This window comes from Euprymna scolopes, chromosome 10, assembly GCF_053919585.1.
Source record: "Euprymna scolopes isolate OS-2025 chromosome 10, ASM5391958v1, whole genome shotgun sequence".
NCBI classification, from domain to species: domain Eukaryota; kingdom Metazoa; phylum Mollusca; class Cephalopoda; order Sepiida; family Sepiolidae; genus Euprymna; species Euprymna scolopes.
In genome coordinates, this window is record NC_136491.1 from 29,896,162 (window position 1) to 29,917,446 (window position 21,285).

At 33.1% G+C, this 21,285-nt stretch overlaps 1 protein-coding gene and 1 pseudogene across 1 annotated transcript in view; both read right to left on the minus strand.

Moving 5' to 3' along the window:
* Positions 1–21,285, minus strand: part of LOC145285899 (uncharacterized) — a 422,865-nt gene that overhangs the window by 219,287 nt on the left and 182,293 nt on the right. The gene's annotated exons all lie outside the window — the stretch shown is intronic.
* LOC145286619 (5S ribosomal RNA) lies at positions 19,214–19,332 on the minus strand (annotated as a pseudogene).

Consider the following 21,285-nt stretch of genomic DNA (forward strand, 5'->3'; position numbering starts at 1 on the left):
AAACACTTCAAGATCAAAAACTAGTCATCCAGAGACTAATTGGCTGGTATTGACTACTACTGCTACTACTACTACTAATAATAATAATTCTTTATGGAAATCGCTCCAGACAAGGCATGTAGCCACTTGATGAAAGGGGCTAAAAAGTATAGTTTCATAGTCAATGCGGAGTGTTAGATGGATAGATTCCGACCCAGAAAACAGCAATTTTTTCTCCTTTGTCAGAAACGTTGTTCATAGAATGTGAGAACTAGCTCAACAAACACACAGGCAATGAAGTTACTGGTGGCGAGATATTAAGAATTAGAGAAACGGACCAGGTCATCAGATCTTTAAGACTCATATGACATCTTGAATTGGAAACCATGTTTAGTTTCAGAAGAGTTTCCGATGGTTAGTTATTCTATACGAGTCCTGGAGATGACGAGTTCTCAGTGGACAGCTGTTCTGTACAGGTTCCGGACTTTATAATTTTGCAGTCAAAGAACAAAAGATCCTTCTTGTGTTGACATGAAAAAAACCTGGTTTAATTTTTATGGAGCAATTCTGGCTTCTGATTGGCTGATAGCAGAACATGAATTAATTTGATTCGTCAGTTCTTAGCAGCAACATTTACAAATAGAATCCCCATACTCTGAGAGAGCATACCCCCATTATTAATGAGAATGTGTCTCCTTGCTGCTTCGGCGGATTGCAGACTGGGTAGAGTACTTGTCAAGGATCCGTTCTTGACACTCAGCCCGACAGGTATGAGGCTAATTCCCGGCCCCATACCTGTTGGACTGAGGTACACTGCCTGGGTATTACTCGGGAGGTCCACACTCCCAGACTTTGCCACTCGGCTTTCGGGTGGGGCAAGTTTATTGCTTGTTGTCTAAGGCACCCCGACCGGAGAATGCCGACGGGGATACTCAGGCAATTTTTGTAATTGCAAAGTGGCTCTCCTTTAGGGGAGCTTGCTTAGATCCCCACTTTCTGACCTTGTGTCACATATTGGTGATGTGGGAACCAATTAAATATCTACCCCCATTATTAGTAAAAATATTGCAACATTACACATCAAATTTCTCATTCTCATATCTTTTTTCTCTCCATGCAACGCATGTCCTCATCCTTCATTGCTTATGTTTTCATACATTTGTAACAGAGTGTGTATGAGCGCGGTGGAAAATATTGACAGCAGCTGTAAAAAAAAAAAGAAAAAAAAAGATATATGCAAATTAGAAAAGTGTGCGCGAGCTAGCGTCTGAAAAAAAAAAAGGAACACCACGTGCTCGACGGAAAAAGAAAATTGGACGCGTAAATACCGAAGACAAGAATGGGCCAGCTGTAACCGGCATGTGGTCGGAGGAAGGAGAAACGCTCACCTGGTAAAATGAACATGTGGGGGCAAGAGACTTTTTTTTTTGAAGTGGTGGCGAAAGTAACGGTTATAAATGCAATGCTAATCGGTCTGCTAATATATATATATATATATATATATATATAATTCAATAAAATTCAAAATGGCGTAATAGAAACATGTTAAAGGTATTTGCAGCATCTTTCCCAATTTTCGGACTTTAATCATGTCAAATCACACTTTATTTCCTTTTGATGGATTGATTGTTGCGATTTCTTCTGATGAGTTAAGGGCATAATAGATTCACTGATTGATATAATAATAAAGTGATTGATTTTGCGCTACGAAACAGATACTGTCAAGAATTGTAAATGTCAACTGAATTAAAAGGAATAAATTATAAGATGGTCAACATCATGAATTTTGGAATATAGTTTTTTTTTCATTTATTCTCTATATTGCTCTGTAATTACATTGAGCTTCTTAAATAAGGATTGGTATATATTATAAGAAAATATCTTTCTACAGTTTTTATAAACATACGTAACATATATATATATATATATATATATATATATATATATAACTACTTAATTTACTCACATAAAATGAATATACGAAAGTATAAATTTATGCGTAAACTTTAAGTATTTACTTCAAAAGTGCTCAATACGTAGGTAGAGCTAGTTAGTAAGTTATAAAATATATATGGCGATTAAGCTACACTGAAAAACTTATTTATATTGAAACAAACACACGAAATCTCAAAGACAACGCAAATTATTAAAACAGGTGTATATAAAAACGACAAACAACCACAAAATTCGCGCATAAGCCTGAAGAGTCCTAGAGTGGATGAAACGCGGAATATTCAGTGTAGCTTAATCGCCATATATATTTGAGAACTTACTATATGTGTGTGTGTGTGTGTGTGTTTATAAAAACTAGTGGAGAAAATTTCTTAAGAAATAACCTAAACAATTATGTACACTCAAAACATTTTTGCTATTCCAATATTGGTTTGTAAGTTCACCAAACTTATTGAATTTTGGAATTCAAGTTTTATTTCGGAACCTGACTTACAAAATTCATGATTTTTCTTCTCTGAAAGCTGTAGTTGATTTTTGGAATAGAGCCCGCATCAATTTTTAGCTTTGTTCGAAATTTTTTTTTTCAACCACATCATTTATTAATTAGGCAAATTTTTACGTGAATATTTCAAAATAAAATTTAACAAATATTTTTTTTCTGTTACATACACACCACAAAAAGAATAAGCAACGACATTTTTGATCAATGTAATATTTTGAAACTTTCATAATTTAGATTATTTGTGGAGTACCTGATTAGCCTAATGGATACCATTGTAGATTACGGAATTGACTATTGTTATAAACTCGCAAAATGATGCCTGTTTAGTTGGCTGTTCGTCAGATTTGTGATGAGAAAATATTTGGTTGTTGTTTAGACCACCTAAAAAATGGGATGCTGTTTTGAGAAAAGTAATCGCTTCTTAGAAACGTCGTTCATAAATGAGAATTCTGAGATTACACACATATTATGTCTACATCAGGTTTCTCCGGTCAGTCAGTGTTTATAGCCAGTGATCAAATATTCATTCTTTGTGGTCTTTATGTGGTCCAAATAGGATTGGTTTTTATACCCCCCCCCTCTCTCTCTCTCTCTCTCTCTCTCTCTCTCTCTCTCTCTCTCTCTCTCTCTCTCTCTCTTTCTCTGTTGACCATTGTTTATATTGACGGGAAATTTACAGGCCAAAAGAGGTGTTTTGTCGTCGATCCAGGCGACGTGGATGAGTAGACGCCTTGCAGTCAAAGAGAAAGAATAGTACTAGGTGGGCGCTTCCGTTTATAAACTCCCGAACATTATCTCTGCTTGCAAATCAGAATCAAATTAAATGTTTGCTCCAATCATCCAGATTAAAAGTCAAGTAGATATCGAAAACATTGTTAATGGCGACAGTTGTTGTTGCCGTCTGTATGATTACTGCCACACACACACACACACACACACACACACACACACACACACATATATAACCACGTTTTAAGCTCATTTGTTGTTGTGGAGTTTCTTTTTGCTTCCTCGATTTGAAGCTATTTTTTTAAATTGACGCGAACTCTAGGATACTTCAATTAAAGTCAAATATGAACAGGTAAAATTACGGAGGAATAAAAGGCGAATCAAATGAGGTATAAGTTGTTTAAACAGCTACATTCAATTTTGCGACTTTTGAAAAAATGGCAAGTGCAGATTTATATATATATATATATATATATATATATATATATATATATATAAAAGAAAAGGGATGACAGGTGAATATATATATATATATATATATATATATATATATATATATATATATATATATATATATATAAAATGTCACCTGTCATCCCTTTTCTAAAAGATGGAATCGCCCGATCGTTGAAGACAAGACGCAAGACAGCAAGCAAGGCCAACAGAGTTTTATAGTTATATAGATTACCAGGAAAAGAAAATTAAGTCTTAAACAAAAAACAGTTGAAGGAATCGTTTTTGGCATCAGAAAATAGGCACAATTTTTCCCCCCCGATTCCGATACACCAAAATGTTCTGATTTTTTTGGTTCTCGGTTCCGATTTCGTAATCGCCCCAACACTAAGGATTAGGTCGGTTATCAGCATGAATTTTATGACGAAAATATAATAAACTGTACCTTCCTGTGACTATATGAAAAATAAAAAAAAAGTATAATCTATTTTTCTACGGTTAAAAATGGCGAATTCATAAACCTGTTTTGATAAAGCAGTCAAAAAAAATTAATGTTATCTTTGTTCCAAGTTTTATTCCCCCCCCCTACATTTGAACTTTTGAAAACATTAATAAGCATTTCTGAGCTGTAAGTAAAAATATATTTTCTTGAAAAAGTAAAGACAATAATAAGAGAAATACTCGTAATTAGAAATTATAATGTGGCTTGAGAATGAAAAACTTATTTATATTGAAACAAACACACGAAATCTCAAAGACAACGCACATTATTAAAACGGGTGTGAAGACTATATAAAAAAAAAAGAAAAGTGCTGGTGAATTTAAAAATATTTTGTCTTAATTTAAATTTTCTCAAGTGAAAAGTATTAAAAATGTTAATATGACATCTTTTTTTTAGTATCTTCCAATTTCTTTTTTATTTCAATAAAAATAAAATACGTTTATAGACAAGATTGGCTGCTCTTTTCGACTTTCGTTTTTTGCTTCAAAAAATTGCTGTCGGTGACGAGCAAGATATGGTTCCTCCTTATCAATGATTATCTTCCTCTCAAATAAGGTAAACGCCTCCTCCTTCTTTTGTCCATGTTAAGAATGTCTTTCTTGTCCGCTTGATCATGCATACCTAATTATCCAGCCAAATGGACAAAAGAAACCGGAAGTAAAAAAGAGGAGACAATCTTGACTATAAACAAAACTGCGATGTGTTATCATGCACAACATAACAGAAATATGCAAGAAAGAAAAACAAGGAAAAAGTGAAACATGCCGAGTAGTTTTTAATTTGTGAGTACGGACACCAATAACTGAATGAATCAGGAAGAGTTTGGGACCATCTTCCACTTTATATATATATATATATATATATATATATATATATATATATATATATATATATATATATATATATATATATATATATATATATGACTACTTTATTTAATCACATAAATTAATATACGAAGATATAATTTTATGAGTTCAACAGTGCTCAATATATAGGCAGAGATAGGTAGTAAGGTATAAAATACATATACATATATATATATATATATATATATATGTATATATATATATATATATATATATATCGACTTTATTGTTCTTATCTTTTTAGCGATAATTATATTCGGTATAAGTTATCTCCCTTTGTTCTCAGATTAACAAGTAAATAGTCGCCCCAATTTTATTATTATTATTATTATTAGTAGTAGTAGTAGTAGTAGTAGTAGTAGTAGTAGTATTAGTAGTAGTAGTAGTAGTAGTAGTAGTAGTAGTAGTTTAACGACCATTTTACATGCCGGCATGTGTTGGACGGATTTTAGAAATTGACTTTTAAATTACGTCTTTTCTGCCGTCAATCCAGTGAGGTTATGGGGACCAGTGCTTCTATAAAGACACCCTTTTCTAGGTGATCTCTTATCAAGGCTAAAGAGCGCATCACTTACCCTTTTGTAAAATAAAAGATGAAAGTTTAAATGATAATCTGACCAGAGACAATTTAGTTTGAAAGTCAAGCAAGTACTTCCTAAACCAGAGTTCTGCTGCCACATCTGTGCAGGAGCTGCTCGGTGCAACCTATCCTGTCTTGATAGACTTCAAAACCGGCTTCGAAATCTAGTAGGTGATGCCTTTTTCTCTTCCCTGCAGTATATTTCCCACAGAAGAGACTGGCTCTGATCAGGCGTGCAATTCTAAGAAAGAAACTTTGTTCATGGAAGTTACGTTTTGGTTTGGACACAGATAAAAGGGAGGAGGGGAATTATTGACAGTGGTTTCAACTAGACGAGTGTTTTTCGTGAAAGATTGGCTAGGGGGAACCAGAGATTGGAGCTCAGGTGAGCACTTGCTATGGAAATAGCAATAAGCAGAAACAAGCTCGCAACATCTCTTCTGTGGGAGAGAGGTTGCAGGGAAGAGAAAAGGGCATTCCCCCACTATGCTACGAAGTCTATTTTGAACTTTGTCAAGGCATGATAAGCTGTTTCTGGCAGATCCTGTCCAGATGTGGCAACAATACTCCATCCTTGGACGCACTTGACTTTTATATATTGCATCAGCAGTGAGATATCTACCAGAGCGGTAGAAGAATCCCACCATTTTTCCAGAGTCCTTGGCAACAGACTTGATGTACGTGTTCCATTTCAGATCGAGAGTAAAGGTCAAGCCCAGAAGCTTGTTAAAACATGGAGCCTCCTCAAGACGAGAGCCATTCATTTCTATTGATACCAGATGAGGATCAGAGCATTGATGATATAAAGATAGAAGCTTGCTTTTAGATGCATTAAAAAACCCAGCCACCTTTTCCCCATTGTACCACGTGCTCAAGATCAAAGAAGAGAGAATCAGGAAGAACTTTGTCGTTCATGGCCTTTGATGTGTTGCCATAGATGATAGTGTCGTCAGCATAAATTTCTTGTCTTTGTGATAATCATCTTACATTCTTATTAGCTCATTGCGTTAAGTGACTTCATGCCTTGTCTGGAGCGATTACCACAAAAAAAATGGCATGCTAGTTAAAAGTGCGAATCCATAATCTTTTATTAATGTTTTAAAAAACATTTTTTCTTGCTGTACAAACAAGATTCAAAAAAAGCAAAGCCATAATATATAGGTAGAGACTAGATTTTATATGAATATTTTGTTAACCTATCTAGATGAATAGCGAGTGTGAACATTGTCAAATTTGGAGATCCTTCTGTCCGCAAGGACCCATGGCATGACGGATAAAGTACTTATTAAAATTCGGTTATTATTGATTGACACTCTTCTAAAGATTGAAGGTTCAATCCTGAGTGAGGGCGACACTCCAAAACATGATTGCGAACTACTAAGGATTTCTACCCAGATTAACAAAATGTTATTTGAAACTTAAGCATGACAGACGAAGGAAAATATTTCAAACTTAAGCATGACAGATGAATAAAAATGTTTTTTTTTAAGACAGAAGCTTGACAGATTAACGAAAATGTTATTTCAAACTTAAGCATGACAGACAAACGAAAATATTATTTCAAACTTAAGCTTGACAGATTAACGAAAATGTTATTTCAAACTTAAGCATGACAGACAAAAGAAAATATTATTTCAAACTTAAGCTTGACAGATTAACGAAAATGTTATTTCAAACTTATGCATGACAGACTAACGAAAATATTGTTTCACACTTAAGCATGACAGATTAACAAAAAAAAAATAATATTTAAAAATAAGCATGACAGACTAACGAAAATGTTATTTCAAAATAAGCATGACAGACTAATGAAAATGTTATTTCAAATAAGCATGACAGACTAATGAAAATGTTATTTCAAATAAGCATGACAGACTAATGAAAATGTTATTTCAAATAAGCATGACAGACTAATGAAAATGTTATTTCAAAATAAGCATGACAGACTAATGAAAATGTTATTTCAAAATAAGCATGACAGACTAATGAAAATGTTATTTCAAAATGAGCATGACAGACTAATGAAAATGTTATTTCAAAATAAGCATGACAGACTAACGAAAATGTTATTTCAAATTTAAGCATGACAAACGAAAATGTTATTTCCAACTTAAGCATGACAGACAAACGAAAATATTTCCAACTTAAGCATGACAGACTAACAAAAATGTTATTTTAAACTTATGCATAACGGACTAACGAAAATGTTATTTCGAAATAAACATGACAGACCAATGACAGTGCTATTTCAAACTTAAACATGACAGACTAATCGAATGCTGTACTAAGATTAAACGTGACTGACCCACGAAAATGCTATTTCAAAGTTTATTATGACAGACTGACCGACGAACACAGAGACGCTTGTGCAACTAAAATTAGATGTATCAATCCAATTTCACATTTAGTAACAAAAATTCTGTTTCGCACTGAAACTTGACAGATGGAACGACGGACCGACAAAGCTTCAACGAGAGAAACAAAGACACCTTTAAAATTATGAAAAAAAAAAAAAATGAAAATCCGAACATGAGGAGAAAAACGAAAAGAAATATAAAAATGAGTGAAGATAAAATAGACTTATATTCAGACATTCGAATGTAACTTGTTATGATTTGATGAAGAGGAAGTAAAAAAAAATAAATAAAAATCTGTACATTTATAAAGTCCACACGAAACCATTAAAAAAAAAAATTGTATCCTTCATTAGTCACGGAGAGAAAATAGTGTCGGTTCTCTTGTTAATCCATTTGCTGAGAAGTAATTTTCACCTGAAGGAATCATTAACTTTGGTCAGTCATTATTTATTATTAGATTGATAGCCGCCCAAGCGGACAGAGATAATTGGGGAGAAAATTAACGTAAAAAGAGAAAAAGGTTGTAGAAGAAAAATATGACAGAATTAAACGACATCATATATATATATATATATATATATATATATATATATATATATATATATATATATATATATATATATATATGGCATTAACCGTATGTATCGCGCTTGAAAAAACAACAATAACAAATCTAAATTTATAAGCGATAAAAATAAACAGTAAAATTAATCTAGAGTTTGTGGCCTAACGGTTAAGGCACCGGACTGAGGTTCGATCCCTAGAAACAGTTGAACTACGCTGACGAGAGGTAACGACCTCGAAACACGCGTGTACGTAGATTACTGTTTTAAAAATAATAAATAAATAAAAATGTTATATACGTCCAAAACAAATTAAAAGGGCGACTTTCTAAGTAAATAAAAAAAATGAGCTTTGAGGCGTATGTATCGCTTGAAAAAACAACAATAACACACACACACACACACACACACACACACACACATATATATATATATATATATATATATATAAAACAACAATATATATATATATATATAAAACAACAATAATACACACACACACACACACACACATACATACATATATATATATATATATATATATATATATATATATAGTAAAAAAATCCAAAGGATGTAGCATTTACCTGATATACGCAATGGTAAACTTCAAACTAATATAAATAACAGTATTTATATATAGATAATTTAATCCCAACCGAATAAAAAGCTCAATACGCAATAGAGAGTAGAGCTTATTATAAGAGAAAGAAAATCAAAACTGTAAGTTGAAATTTACAATCAAAATTATTGTTCGACTGAATACTCAAAAAAACAATTTACAAAGTCCTTAATCCGTAGAGTTTCAAAGAATGCTATTCTAGCTATTCTTCTTATGAGATGACAGAAAGAAATCAGCAAATTATATTTGTAGCAATGCTAGAATATACTGGTTAAGGCATTAACTGAAACCGTAATTTATTAAAGTCATAAACTGCCAAGAAAAACAAGTGAAAAAATGTTGGATATGTAAAAAAAATATATATAAAATCAAACTACGCATATCATTTTAGCTTGCATGAAGATTTTCTCAAGGTAATCTGAAATGCGAAAATAATTCTTTAGAGACAATGAAGTCCAAAATTAAATCCAGTATGATGTTAATGGTCCGGTTGGAAAGTTTTCAAAGCAGCTGACATAATAGAAATTGTTTTTTCGGACAGTGCAATAGGCCAAAGAAAAGTTGATCTCCAATCAAATGGGATCAACAAATAAAAAGGCCAGAAAACGAAATGTCATATATATATAAATATATATATGTGTGTGTGTGTGTGTGTGTGTGTGTGTGTGTGTGTGTGTGTCGGATTTTCCTTTTAATTGAGCACTCTGTTGGATTTCTTTTTCCAAAAAAACTAATCATATATATATATATATATATATATATATATATATATATATATATATATATATATATGAATGCGAAGAAGGTAGGCTCTCTCTACCGTGCTAGAAAACTACTGACACCTGAAAGTATCCTGTACCTCTATAAGGCCACCATTCGCCCATGTATGGAGTATTGCTGTCACATTTGGGCTGGTGCATATGCTGCTAGTCTCTCGCTCCTAGACAAGGTTCAAAAGAGAGTCGCCAATCTGATAGGCCCTGAACTGTCATCTAAGCTTCAGCCTCTTCCCATCGACGAAACGTTGCATCCCTCTGCCTGTTCTACAAGTATTTTAATGGTGAATGCTCTGACGAACTGCAGACACTTGTGCCCCCACGACGTAGACACCCTCGACAAACCCGACAGGCAGCTAAATCCCACCCTCACACAGTAGAGATCCCTAGATGTAAAAGATCTTTCTACTCCAGTAGTTTCTTCCCCAAAACCGCTAGACTCTGGAATTCCATTCCAGGTCCCTGCTTCCCCAACTATACTGACACGCAGAAGCTCAAGTGTAACGTGAACCGACATCTTGCTGCCCAAATCCCAACATATTGCCCCAGTAGCTGCTGCCCCTGATAGTAGCCCCCTACACCACAGTGGCAATGTGCCTTGTTTGGTGTGAAAATGTAATATATATATATATATATATATATATATATATATATATATATATATATATATATATATATGAATAAAAATAAAATAAAAATACCAGCGATGGTTGACGTTATGTTGTTTTGTAAAAAGAAAAACTGAATGAATTTATGAAATGATCAACGTTTCGTCCCTATTGCAGAGAACATCTTCAGGATATTAAAAGGAAAAATGCAAAAAAGAAAACGATCATAGACCATACGAAAATGAAAAGGAAACAGTGTTAGAATCCTACCCATATCGGGAAGGAAACTATGTGTGTGTATGGGAAGGTTGGGTTGTTCAATGTCTACATATACACTTTTAAAAATACGTTAAATAAATATGTACACGTTTTTTTTGTTTTTTTTGTTTTTTTTATACGCCGGTATATATTCCATCCCATGTAACAATTGCCAACAAGCATACATAGGTGAGACACAGCGTAAATTGAAACTAAGACTTTACGAACACAGAAGAGATATAAGGAATGGTAACGCCCTAAATGCACTCTTTTTCCATTGTGCAGAACACGATCATTCATTTAATTTAGACCATGCGAAAATTATAAAATACGTAATAGATAGAGCTAAAAGAAGACTTTTAGAGTCAGCACTAATATTAAACACTAATACTATTACGCAAAGAAAGGGATTCTACCATTTAGCCCCTAGCATAGGGAAAATAATAATCAAAGAACAAAATACCAAAACAGATCCTGGTTAACCGTTTTTCCTTAATCCTTAAATAATTCAACAAACTGAATAAGTTTAGAGAAATACTAGCAGACCGGTTGGCATTGCCTGATCGTAAAATACGCATAAACATTATATTTTAATTTATACAAATTTCTTATTAATTATAAACAGAAATATCGTGGGTATTAAACACAATGTTAAATTTCTTTTAAAAAAATAAATTTTACAAAAACAGAAAGAACCTGAAATATATGCATGCGAGTATTATGTTTTTTTTAACTGTTCACTTCTTGTAAGTAACACAAATATACTCGAGCAGAGATCGAAACCCAAACCTAAAGACAGTGAGTCAAATACGATAAACATTAGGCCAGCGAGTAGTCATGATGGTATTCCTTGACAGCAAAACCTCAGACGATTAGCAATAAGCTAATTCTTTCTTATAATGCAAGAAGGTAAAGCCTAGGAGAATGGACCTCCTAGAACTCCACAGAACCATAAATTGCCAAGAAAAACAAGTGGAAAAAAAATGTTGGATATGTAAAAAAAAAATAAATAAAAACAAACTGCGCAAAAAATTTCAGCTTGCATGAAGATTCTCTCAAGGTAATCCGAAATGCGGTTGAAAGAGGAAAAATCACCCAACTTTATTTACCTCCCTCCCAACATGGAAAGATGTGACACAAGGCCGGAAGGTAGGATTGAAATAAAGGTGCACTCTGAAATCCATATTTCGAGGCCTTTCTTTACTTTTTAAAATTTTGTTCTTTTTCTTTTACCGACGACCATTTTGCAATCTTATCAATTACTCAAACTCCTTCACCAACCTTGATTTTCAATCAGCAGTGTACAAAGAATGTGTGTGTGTATGCGTGTGTGTATGTGTGCGTGTGCGTGTGCGTGTGTGTGTGTAAAGGGGAGGGGGGACGTGACCTCGGCTCTAAGCCTCCATGTTGCAGAGGGTGCATCCAACCATATGCATATTATTCTCTTTTCTCACATTTCTCAGCACTAGGAATTATACTTGAATTCCTGGAGCATACAATCAAGGAGTTTCGCCCGGGCATCACAAGACTTTTGCACGCTATTGCCTTCAACTATATCTCGTAATGAATTCAAATTTAAGAACCTTACAGAGTGTAGCCCACACCATAGTTTTATTCATCCTCGGGTCGACTTTGATGTTGTGTAGTAGTATCCTCTGGTTGTTTTACAAGTATCTCCACGGACAGTGCTCCGGCGAACTTGTATGAGATGCCTTCAAAAAGTTTCCAGACTTTTTTGTACAGGCATTTAATATTGTTGCAAAGGCTTGAAAATTTGTATTATGAGATTATGAGATGACTGACCAATGTTTATGATTTCAGGTTCAAATGAACAGCCAGAGCAGGAATTGGAATACACGCTGCTAAAGCCTGATAGTCACAGCTGGGGGATAACAAAAATGCAATCTGCACGTGAGGATACTCTAGAAGAATGACACGCTCACACATGAGGACTTCCATGAGTTGGAACGGTACAACAAGTGCATTGCATCCGGAGGAGATTACTTCAAAGAGGACTAGAGTTTCATGTGTGTACTGTCAATAAAAGTGTCCATACGAAAATAAATCTGGAAAATTATTGAAGATATCTCGTATCTCCTCAACGTAAATACCCCAGACAAACCCGACAGTCTCGTCTATAGTTTGAATATGTCCTATTATATTCGGATGTTTCACGAAATACCTGCCTACAAAATAAATTAATCTATAAATATTTGAAGGCATGAAGGACTTGGCGCATGAATATTTTTACCAGAATTCTGCATTAAATGGCTACAGTATAGTTGATATACCATGGAAGCAAAAAATCAATTCTGACTAGTCTGAATAAGTCAATAGACATTTTCTTATCTTTATTGAAGAGTTCTCTAGAAGGGAGATTATTCCTCGACCTCTAATCCTATTATTCTAGATAAGGAAATCTCAGATTTAAATAGTTAAAAGAGTTTGGCTCAGCGGGTTAGTGACGGTTACTATTTGCAATGTCAGGCCAGCATAATATTATTAGAGAAGCTTTGCTTGGTTCAAACTAAAATCAGTGTATTAAGCGTTCAAGAGGAAATAGATTGTTTTCGAAGATTTCATAATTTGATTTGACTGAATTCGATTAGGTGAGGGCATGTCCGTTAAATACTACGTCTTTCTTGCTTGCTGTTTATGGAATATGGATGGTTTTAACTAAGAAACATTTTGAAAGATTTTCTGGTGATATCATTGGTCAAAATAAAGAAGGAGGAAAGAATCTGATTGGCTGAGACTGTCTATATATTGGAGATTGCTTATGTCAGCCATCTTTGTAGTAAATGAAGACAAAGAAATTTTCATATTTAAATTAAGATGATATTAATCTGCATGAATTCTTTCTCTCTCTCTCTCTCTCTCTCTCTCTCTCTATATATATATATATATATATATATATATATATATATATATATATATATATATATATATATATTGAACACTCTTCCGCTGTCTTCTCTTGAAAAAGGACTAATAGGTCTGAAATATATTGAGATTTATAACACCACTGAATACAACAGAAAAAAAAATTTACTGTTGTTTAGAGTTAAAATTTGTGTGAAAAAGAAAAAACAAACAACAAAAAAAAGAAATTTATTTCTTTTGTTTTCATTTAATTTTACTCTATATATATAAAAAAAAAATCTCGCATTGTTCTTGGCTTTTAATTTTACCTTATATATATATATATATATATATATATATATATATATATATATATATGAGCAAACAGTAAATAAAATATGTTAAAAAACACTTTGAAATGAGTTAAAAACATATTTGATCTGAAAACGAAACACTAGATAAATGGATAGTCCTTAATCCGCAGAGTTTCGAAGAAATACTTTCTTTCTCATCAGAGGGTAGGAATTAACAAAATGCGGGATTGGATTTTGCATGCAGAAGTATTTGATCTTTGACTTACTTGTTGTTTCATCAAATACTTCTGCATGCAAAATCCGATCCCGCATTTTGCTAATTCCTACCCTCTGATGAGAAGGAAAATATTTCTTCGAAACTCTGTGGATTAAGGACTATCCATTTATCTAGTGTTTCGTTTTCAGATCAAATATGTTTTTAACTCATTTCAAAGTGTTTTTTAACATGTTTTATTTACTGTTTGCTCATATTATAAGCTCTATTTCCTATTTGGTTTTATCGAGCTTTTACATCTGGCTGAGATAATTTTATAAATATTAATTCTTTAATATTTATAATATACTTTAATTTTACCATCTTGGATCATTTTGGTAAATTTATTTGTAATTTTTATTTTATATATATATATATATATATATATATATATATATATATATATACACGCACACACACACACACAACTGAATCCCTATAAACTGCCTCTAACCGTTAAATGACTTTTTGATACAAATGTGATAAATTTCATATTGCTTGTTTCCTCTCATACATTAACCTGCAAAAATCCATTGTATATTTTGCAAACATCTTCCCTCTGATGAACACAATTGCATTCTTCAAAACTCCATGGAATAAGGGTTTTCTTGTTTTATTTGTACTCCTTGTTGAATAATTACAATTTTGTATACCTTCCTTACAGGTTTCAATTTATTCAAATTTTCAATAGCAAGATAATTATCAGGATAATGCAAAGCTCAACAATTGAGGTAGAGCTTGTATGGAAGAGAAAAAAATTTTTAAAAACGACAATATAAAAATATATACTAATGCATATAAATTTTTAAGCGTTGATTCAATAAAGAGATTACATCAATTAGGGGTGTGGGATATATATACTCCTTGTACCAAGGTATTTCGAAGCCTAATATATATATATATATATATATATATATATATATATATATATATATATATATATATATATATATATGACTACTTCATTTACTCACATAAAATTAATATACGAAAGTATAGATTTATGCGTAAACTTTAAGTATTTACTTCAAAAGTGCTCAATACGTAGGTAGAGCTAGTTAGTAATTTATAAAATATATATGGCGATTAAGCTACACTGAATATTCGGCGTTTCATCCACTCTAGGATTCCTCAGGCTTATGCGCGAATTCTGTGCTTGTTTATCGTTTTTATATGGTCCTCTTCTATTGAGGATTTAGTTAGCCAATCAGCTTTCTAGTATCTAATATTCGGTGTAGCTTAATCGCCATGTATAGTTTATTATATATATAATACAGAAAAGTCTGCATGATATATGTACTCGTTACAGAGCGAAAATGTCATATTCCAAAAGTCATATAATCTAATCAAAATTCAAGATAATAAAATTTTACAAATAAGTTAATCATAGTATTTTCGTCGGCCATGATAGAAAGTGAGTAAATGAATAAAGGGGCGACAACTCAAATCGAGTGTTGAGGTAATAACTCAATTGTAAATTATCTTTGTTAATCACACTTCCATGTTTGTTTGTTTTTTATTTTGTTGATCTGATAGTATTTTTCACTTGCAATAATTATTTACGAGAAAAAGTGTAATTTTTTTTTTTTTAATCGTGTTTACGACAATATTATTTTCTTGAGACTTTGAAATTACCAGTTTGATACGAAACCTTTTAAGCAATCTGCTATCAGATATTACAAATGGCTGAAAAGCTTGCCAATTTATTCTCCAGTTTACCCTAATCTTTCAATCCCTCTAATCTTTTGGAAAAGGATTCCTCGTCCAACTGACATGCACTTCTTCAAAAAAAAAAAAAAAAAGAAAGAAAAATTCACCAACAAAAATGAAAAGATATTTTATGCATCGTTATTTATTTTATTTTTAAAAAAAATTTTTTTTTTTCTAAGAATTCATTTCCGTTAGAATCTTTTTCCTTTTAAAATGAAACGAAAAAAGGCTAAAAGACAAACACAGAAGATTGCAATCAATCTGCTTTTAAATATTCTTAACTATTAACATTCTTGGGATTTGATAGGTAGGCCCGCGCGCACACGCACACGCACACACACACACACACACACACACACACACACACACTTTTATGGTTTTCTTGTAAATATTCCATGGGTAATGTTTTTCCAGTTATAGCAAGTTAGACAATAATATAATATTAATAGTATAATATCAAATATACATATTTGTCTGATGCTCAATGATAATCAGAATATATATATATATATATATATATATATATATATATATATATATATATATAAGTTCAATTCCTAGAGAAAATAAAAGAACATTTTTTTTCAAAAATTGTGAATTGATCTTATATATATATATATATATATATATATATATATATATATATACATACATACATACTAGCAGTACCCGTTAATCAGCGTTGCCTGGCTGACGCACCCCCACTCGTAAAAAAATTGAAATATGGTTGCTGTTGGTGGCCAACCCTCAACCTCCTCATGTTAAGAACGGCTTTCGGAATAGACACCCCCAATCTCTCCATGTTAAGAACGGCTTTCGGAATAGACAACCCTGACCGCTTCATGTAAGGGACAGCTTTCGGAATAGACACCCCCCTAACCATCGAAAAGTACTAGTCTCTGCAAAATTTAAATGAGATTGTCGCAATTTGCATAGACGAAAACCTATAAAAGTCGTCATGTTAAAGAAATTTGTTGAGGTAGAACTAACATAAAAATTTACCTATAAAAAAAAAACAAAAAAACAAAACAAAGTTATTGTCTTCTGTATAGAGCAGCGCTAATCGGTTAATGTGTTAAATTTTTTCAGCGTGATTGTAATCTGTGTAGAGAGCGACAACAATCGGTTAATATGTTTAATTTTGTTGTTTAGTTGTTTTTTTTTTATATAGAAGTCAATCGGTTAATATGTTTAATTTTGTTGTTTAGCTTTTTTTATAGAAGTCAATCGGTTAATATGTTTAATTTTGTTGTTTAGCTTTTTTTATAGAAGTCAATCGGTTAATATGTTTAATTTTGTTATTTAGTTTTTTTTTTATAGAAGTCAATCGGTTAATATGTTTAATTTTGTTATTTAGTTTTTTTTTATAAAAGTCAATCGGTTAACATGTTTAATTTTGTGGTTTAGTTTTTTTTTTTTAAATTCAATCGGTTAATATGCTTAATTTTGTTGTTTAGTTTTTTTTTTTATAGAAGTCAATCGGTTAACATGTTTCATTTTCTCAGAGATATGAGTTCCGTTATAGAAGCGTCCATTTAATTTGAATAAAATAAAATACGTATCAGATACGTTCGAAAGCCAAATCACAACGCAATGTTACGAAAATAAACAAATATTTTACTTGTTCGAAATTTATAATTTAAATATATTTCGGAGTCAAACTCCATCCTCAGTATTTCGTACATCTTTTTTTTTCTCTCTTTCTCCAACTTTACAACATGGCAAGAAAAAAGAAAAAAAAAGAAAGAAAGAAAAAGACGTACAAAATACTGAGTATTAAGTTTGATTCCGAAATTTACTTAATTGTAAATTTCAAACAAGTAGAATATTTGTTTATTTTCGTATTATTGCGTTGCTGTCTGACTTTCAAGCGCACTTGATGCGTATTTTATTTCATCCAAATTAAATCATTGCTTTTCTAACGGAACTCACACTCCTGACGTCAATCTTGCGTAGCCAACGCACTGTTCCGGCATTTCAAAATACAATCTCTAAGAGACAACGCGCGGATCTTTACTACCTGATTTTTCTTTTTCCAACTTTACAATATGGCAAGAAAGAAAAGAAAAAAAAGAAAAAAGATGTACAAAATACTGAGGATGGAGTTTAACTTCGGAATATATTTAAATTATAAATTTTAAACGAGTAAAATATTGCGTTATGATTTGGCTTTCAAACGTAACTGATACTGTTTTATTTTGTTTAATTCTGTTTTGTTTTGTTTTGTTTTTTTTAGCACGATTGTAATCTGTAGAGTGCGACGACAATCGGTTTATATCTTTTATTTAGTTGTTTTTTTTAGCGACGACCTTGATCCTGGCATTATAATTTGTTTAACAAGAGGTCAGTGTACTTGGCCTTCGGGACAAGACCAAAGTGTAGTATCTGTCCTTCAGATGCTGCACTTCAATTTCTTGTTCTCTGTCAGTGGAGGAGGAATCCTTCACGACTGAGACAATTTTTATTTTTGTTCCTTTTCTCCACATTAAAAAACGACCCTGGTGTCTAACTCTGTCCCGTCGGGAGGCATTGTAAATAGGAACAAGAGAGCATCAAGCACATTTTTTTTTTTTTTTTAGTATGACGCAACCGAGGTTTGAACCTCAGCCCCATACCCATTAGCATACACACTAACCATTATTTCTCAGTACTAGGATGTATATCTGAGTCTTTGGGAAACGAAGAGTACAAAGTGGGGCTTGGCTTTATTCTCGGCAACTTTGTGACACTCGCTTCTCTTATTTTGTCCTTTAGTCCTCACATTCAGTGAACAATGTTTCTGTAAAGGGGGAAGAATTGCTTATCACTGAATAGTTTTTTTGCTTTTATTACTTTGCAGTGGTATATTTTTAAACTCCTAACATAAAGAGGTTTCAAGTATTGTCCAGACGCGATTTCGATAAAAAATATATATAATGGAGTTAGCCCTGGACATCAGGACATTATGAGACGTCTCCATTTATTTATTTATTTATATATTACATTTATTTTTTACTTGCCTTCCCACGAGGGCAGAGTTAGACACAAGGTCAGTTTTTAATGTGGGAGAAACCAGCTCCCAAAAAAGGGGCACTCTAGTTAGTAACAAAAATTAAAAAAATGTATGAGTCATGAAGAATTTCTCCTCTGCTAATCGAGACCAAAAAAGTGAAGTGCAGTATCAGAACAGATGTGTGCAGTCAGCACCAACCCTATTCGGGTTTAACTGGCTTCCTCCGAAGGAGAAAGTTTCATGGGAGTATGAAATTCACAAGCGGTCCCCAGTCGCATGCATATCCCCGTTAGGTTTTTGCAACTTTTGCAGGTAGGTGTCGACGTCCTGCTACATACAGCACCTGGAATTGCCAAATTGGTCACCCATTTTAGCAATGACCGGGCTCAACGTTGCTTAACTTTGGTGATCTGACGGGAACCGGTGTGTCAACGTGATTATGCCGTATATTATCAGAACAGATACTACACTTTGATCCTGGCCTGAAGACCCTCCATTTATTATTATTGTTATATCATGGTCCCTCTGTCTGTCTGTCTGTCTGTCTGTCTGTCTGTCTCTCTCTCTCTCTCTCTCTCTCTCTCTCTCTCTGTACTCCTGCTGTGCTTCCCCAAAAGCTAGAATTCTTTTTTATTTTTTATACTACTACTACTACTACTACTACTACTACTGTCAAATTGGTAGGATCCAAGAAATACGCAAAAAAAAAAATTTTTGCGATTGATATTCTGAAACAATTCTTGGAATGAATAATAAAAACAGCTAAGTCGTTTTTCGCCAACATTACACAGTAGAAAACAACAAGGCTGCAAAATAAAAAGCAATAAGGATGTGCAGGGGGGGGGAGTGGGGAGGGGGGCGAAAGAAGCAATGAAAGTCTGGAAGCAGAGCTGAAGGAAACTGCAATTTCGAAGACACACAAAAAAAAATAAATAAATTTCTGCTCAACTGAACAAATCTTGTTGCATTTGTTTGATCAGATTTGCACAGCAGCACAAGAAACCATGGTTTTCACCGAAGACAATTCCAACGCCAAATTTGGTAAACGATGCGGAGCAAGATGTCTTAAAAGGTTCAAAATGGTTGATTCCAAGTCAATAATTTATTCGGACTATTATCTTGAATGTATTTATTTTAATTTCTTTTCTTTTTTTCATCCAATATTTTTGTACAGAAGTATTGCCCAAAAGATGCTTCATAAAATTTGAGATTATTAGTCCCACTGTTCAATTCAACAGTATGTTTGGTTCTTCTCTGGAATTACACCTACATTAAAAAGACAAAAATAAAGAAAAACTTGTATCATGTACGTACTCATAACCAAACGAAAATATCATATTCCAAAAATCACTCAAACTGATCAAATGGTTTGATTTTTATAAAAAAATTATTTTTAAGTGGTTAGTGTGAATTCGTAGGCATTACAAAATAAATTGTTACAAGTTTGAATCACTCTTGAGTTATCTCCCTTCTTACTTTTTTTTTCTTAGATTGTTTAGAAAATTGGCGGACAAGATAGTCGCTCTTCGGGTACTCATAAAATTTGCTTTTCTTATTTAAAAATAAAACTACTTGATCAGTTTATATGATTTTTGGAATAAGATATTTTTGTTTCATTATGGGAACATACAGACTTTTCTTTATTTTTGTTTTTTGTTATTTTAATATAGGGCGAATTCTGAGCAAGAACCAAATCTTGCATCCCTCTGCTTGTTCTACACGTATTTTAATGGTGAATGCTCTGACGAACTGCAGACACTTGTGCCCCCACGACGTAGACACCCTCGACAAACCCGACAGGCAGCTAAATCCCACCCCCACACAGTAGAGATCCCTAGATGTAAAAGATCTTTCTACTCCAGTAGTTTCTTCCCCAGAACCACTAGACTCTGGAATTCCATTCCAGGTTCCTGCTTCCCTAACTGTACTGACATGCAGAAGTTCAAGTGCAACGTGAACCGACATCTTGCTGCCCAAATCCCAACATAGTGCCCCAGTAGTTGCTGCCCCTGATAGTAGCCCCCTACACCTTGTTTGGGGTGAAAATGTGATAAAAAAATTTAAAAAAAAAAAAAAATGTCTTATTGCATAGCAACTCGTTTGGGGCGTTATTTAGTAGCTACGGCCAACAATGGAGTACTGTTGCCACATCTGGGCAGTCGCTACGAGAAGCAGCTTATCCTACCTTGACAGAGTTAAAAATAGACTTCATAGCTCTTCGTTTTCTCTTCCCTGCAACCTCTTTCCCACAGAAGAGACGTTGCGAGCCTGTCTCTGCTTTATCGTTATTTTCATGGCAAGTGTTCAGTTGAGCTTCAATCTATGGTCCCCCCCCCACACATCAAACATTCACACAAAAAAACACTCGTCTAGCCAAAACCACTATCAATAATTTCCTACACT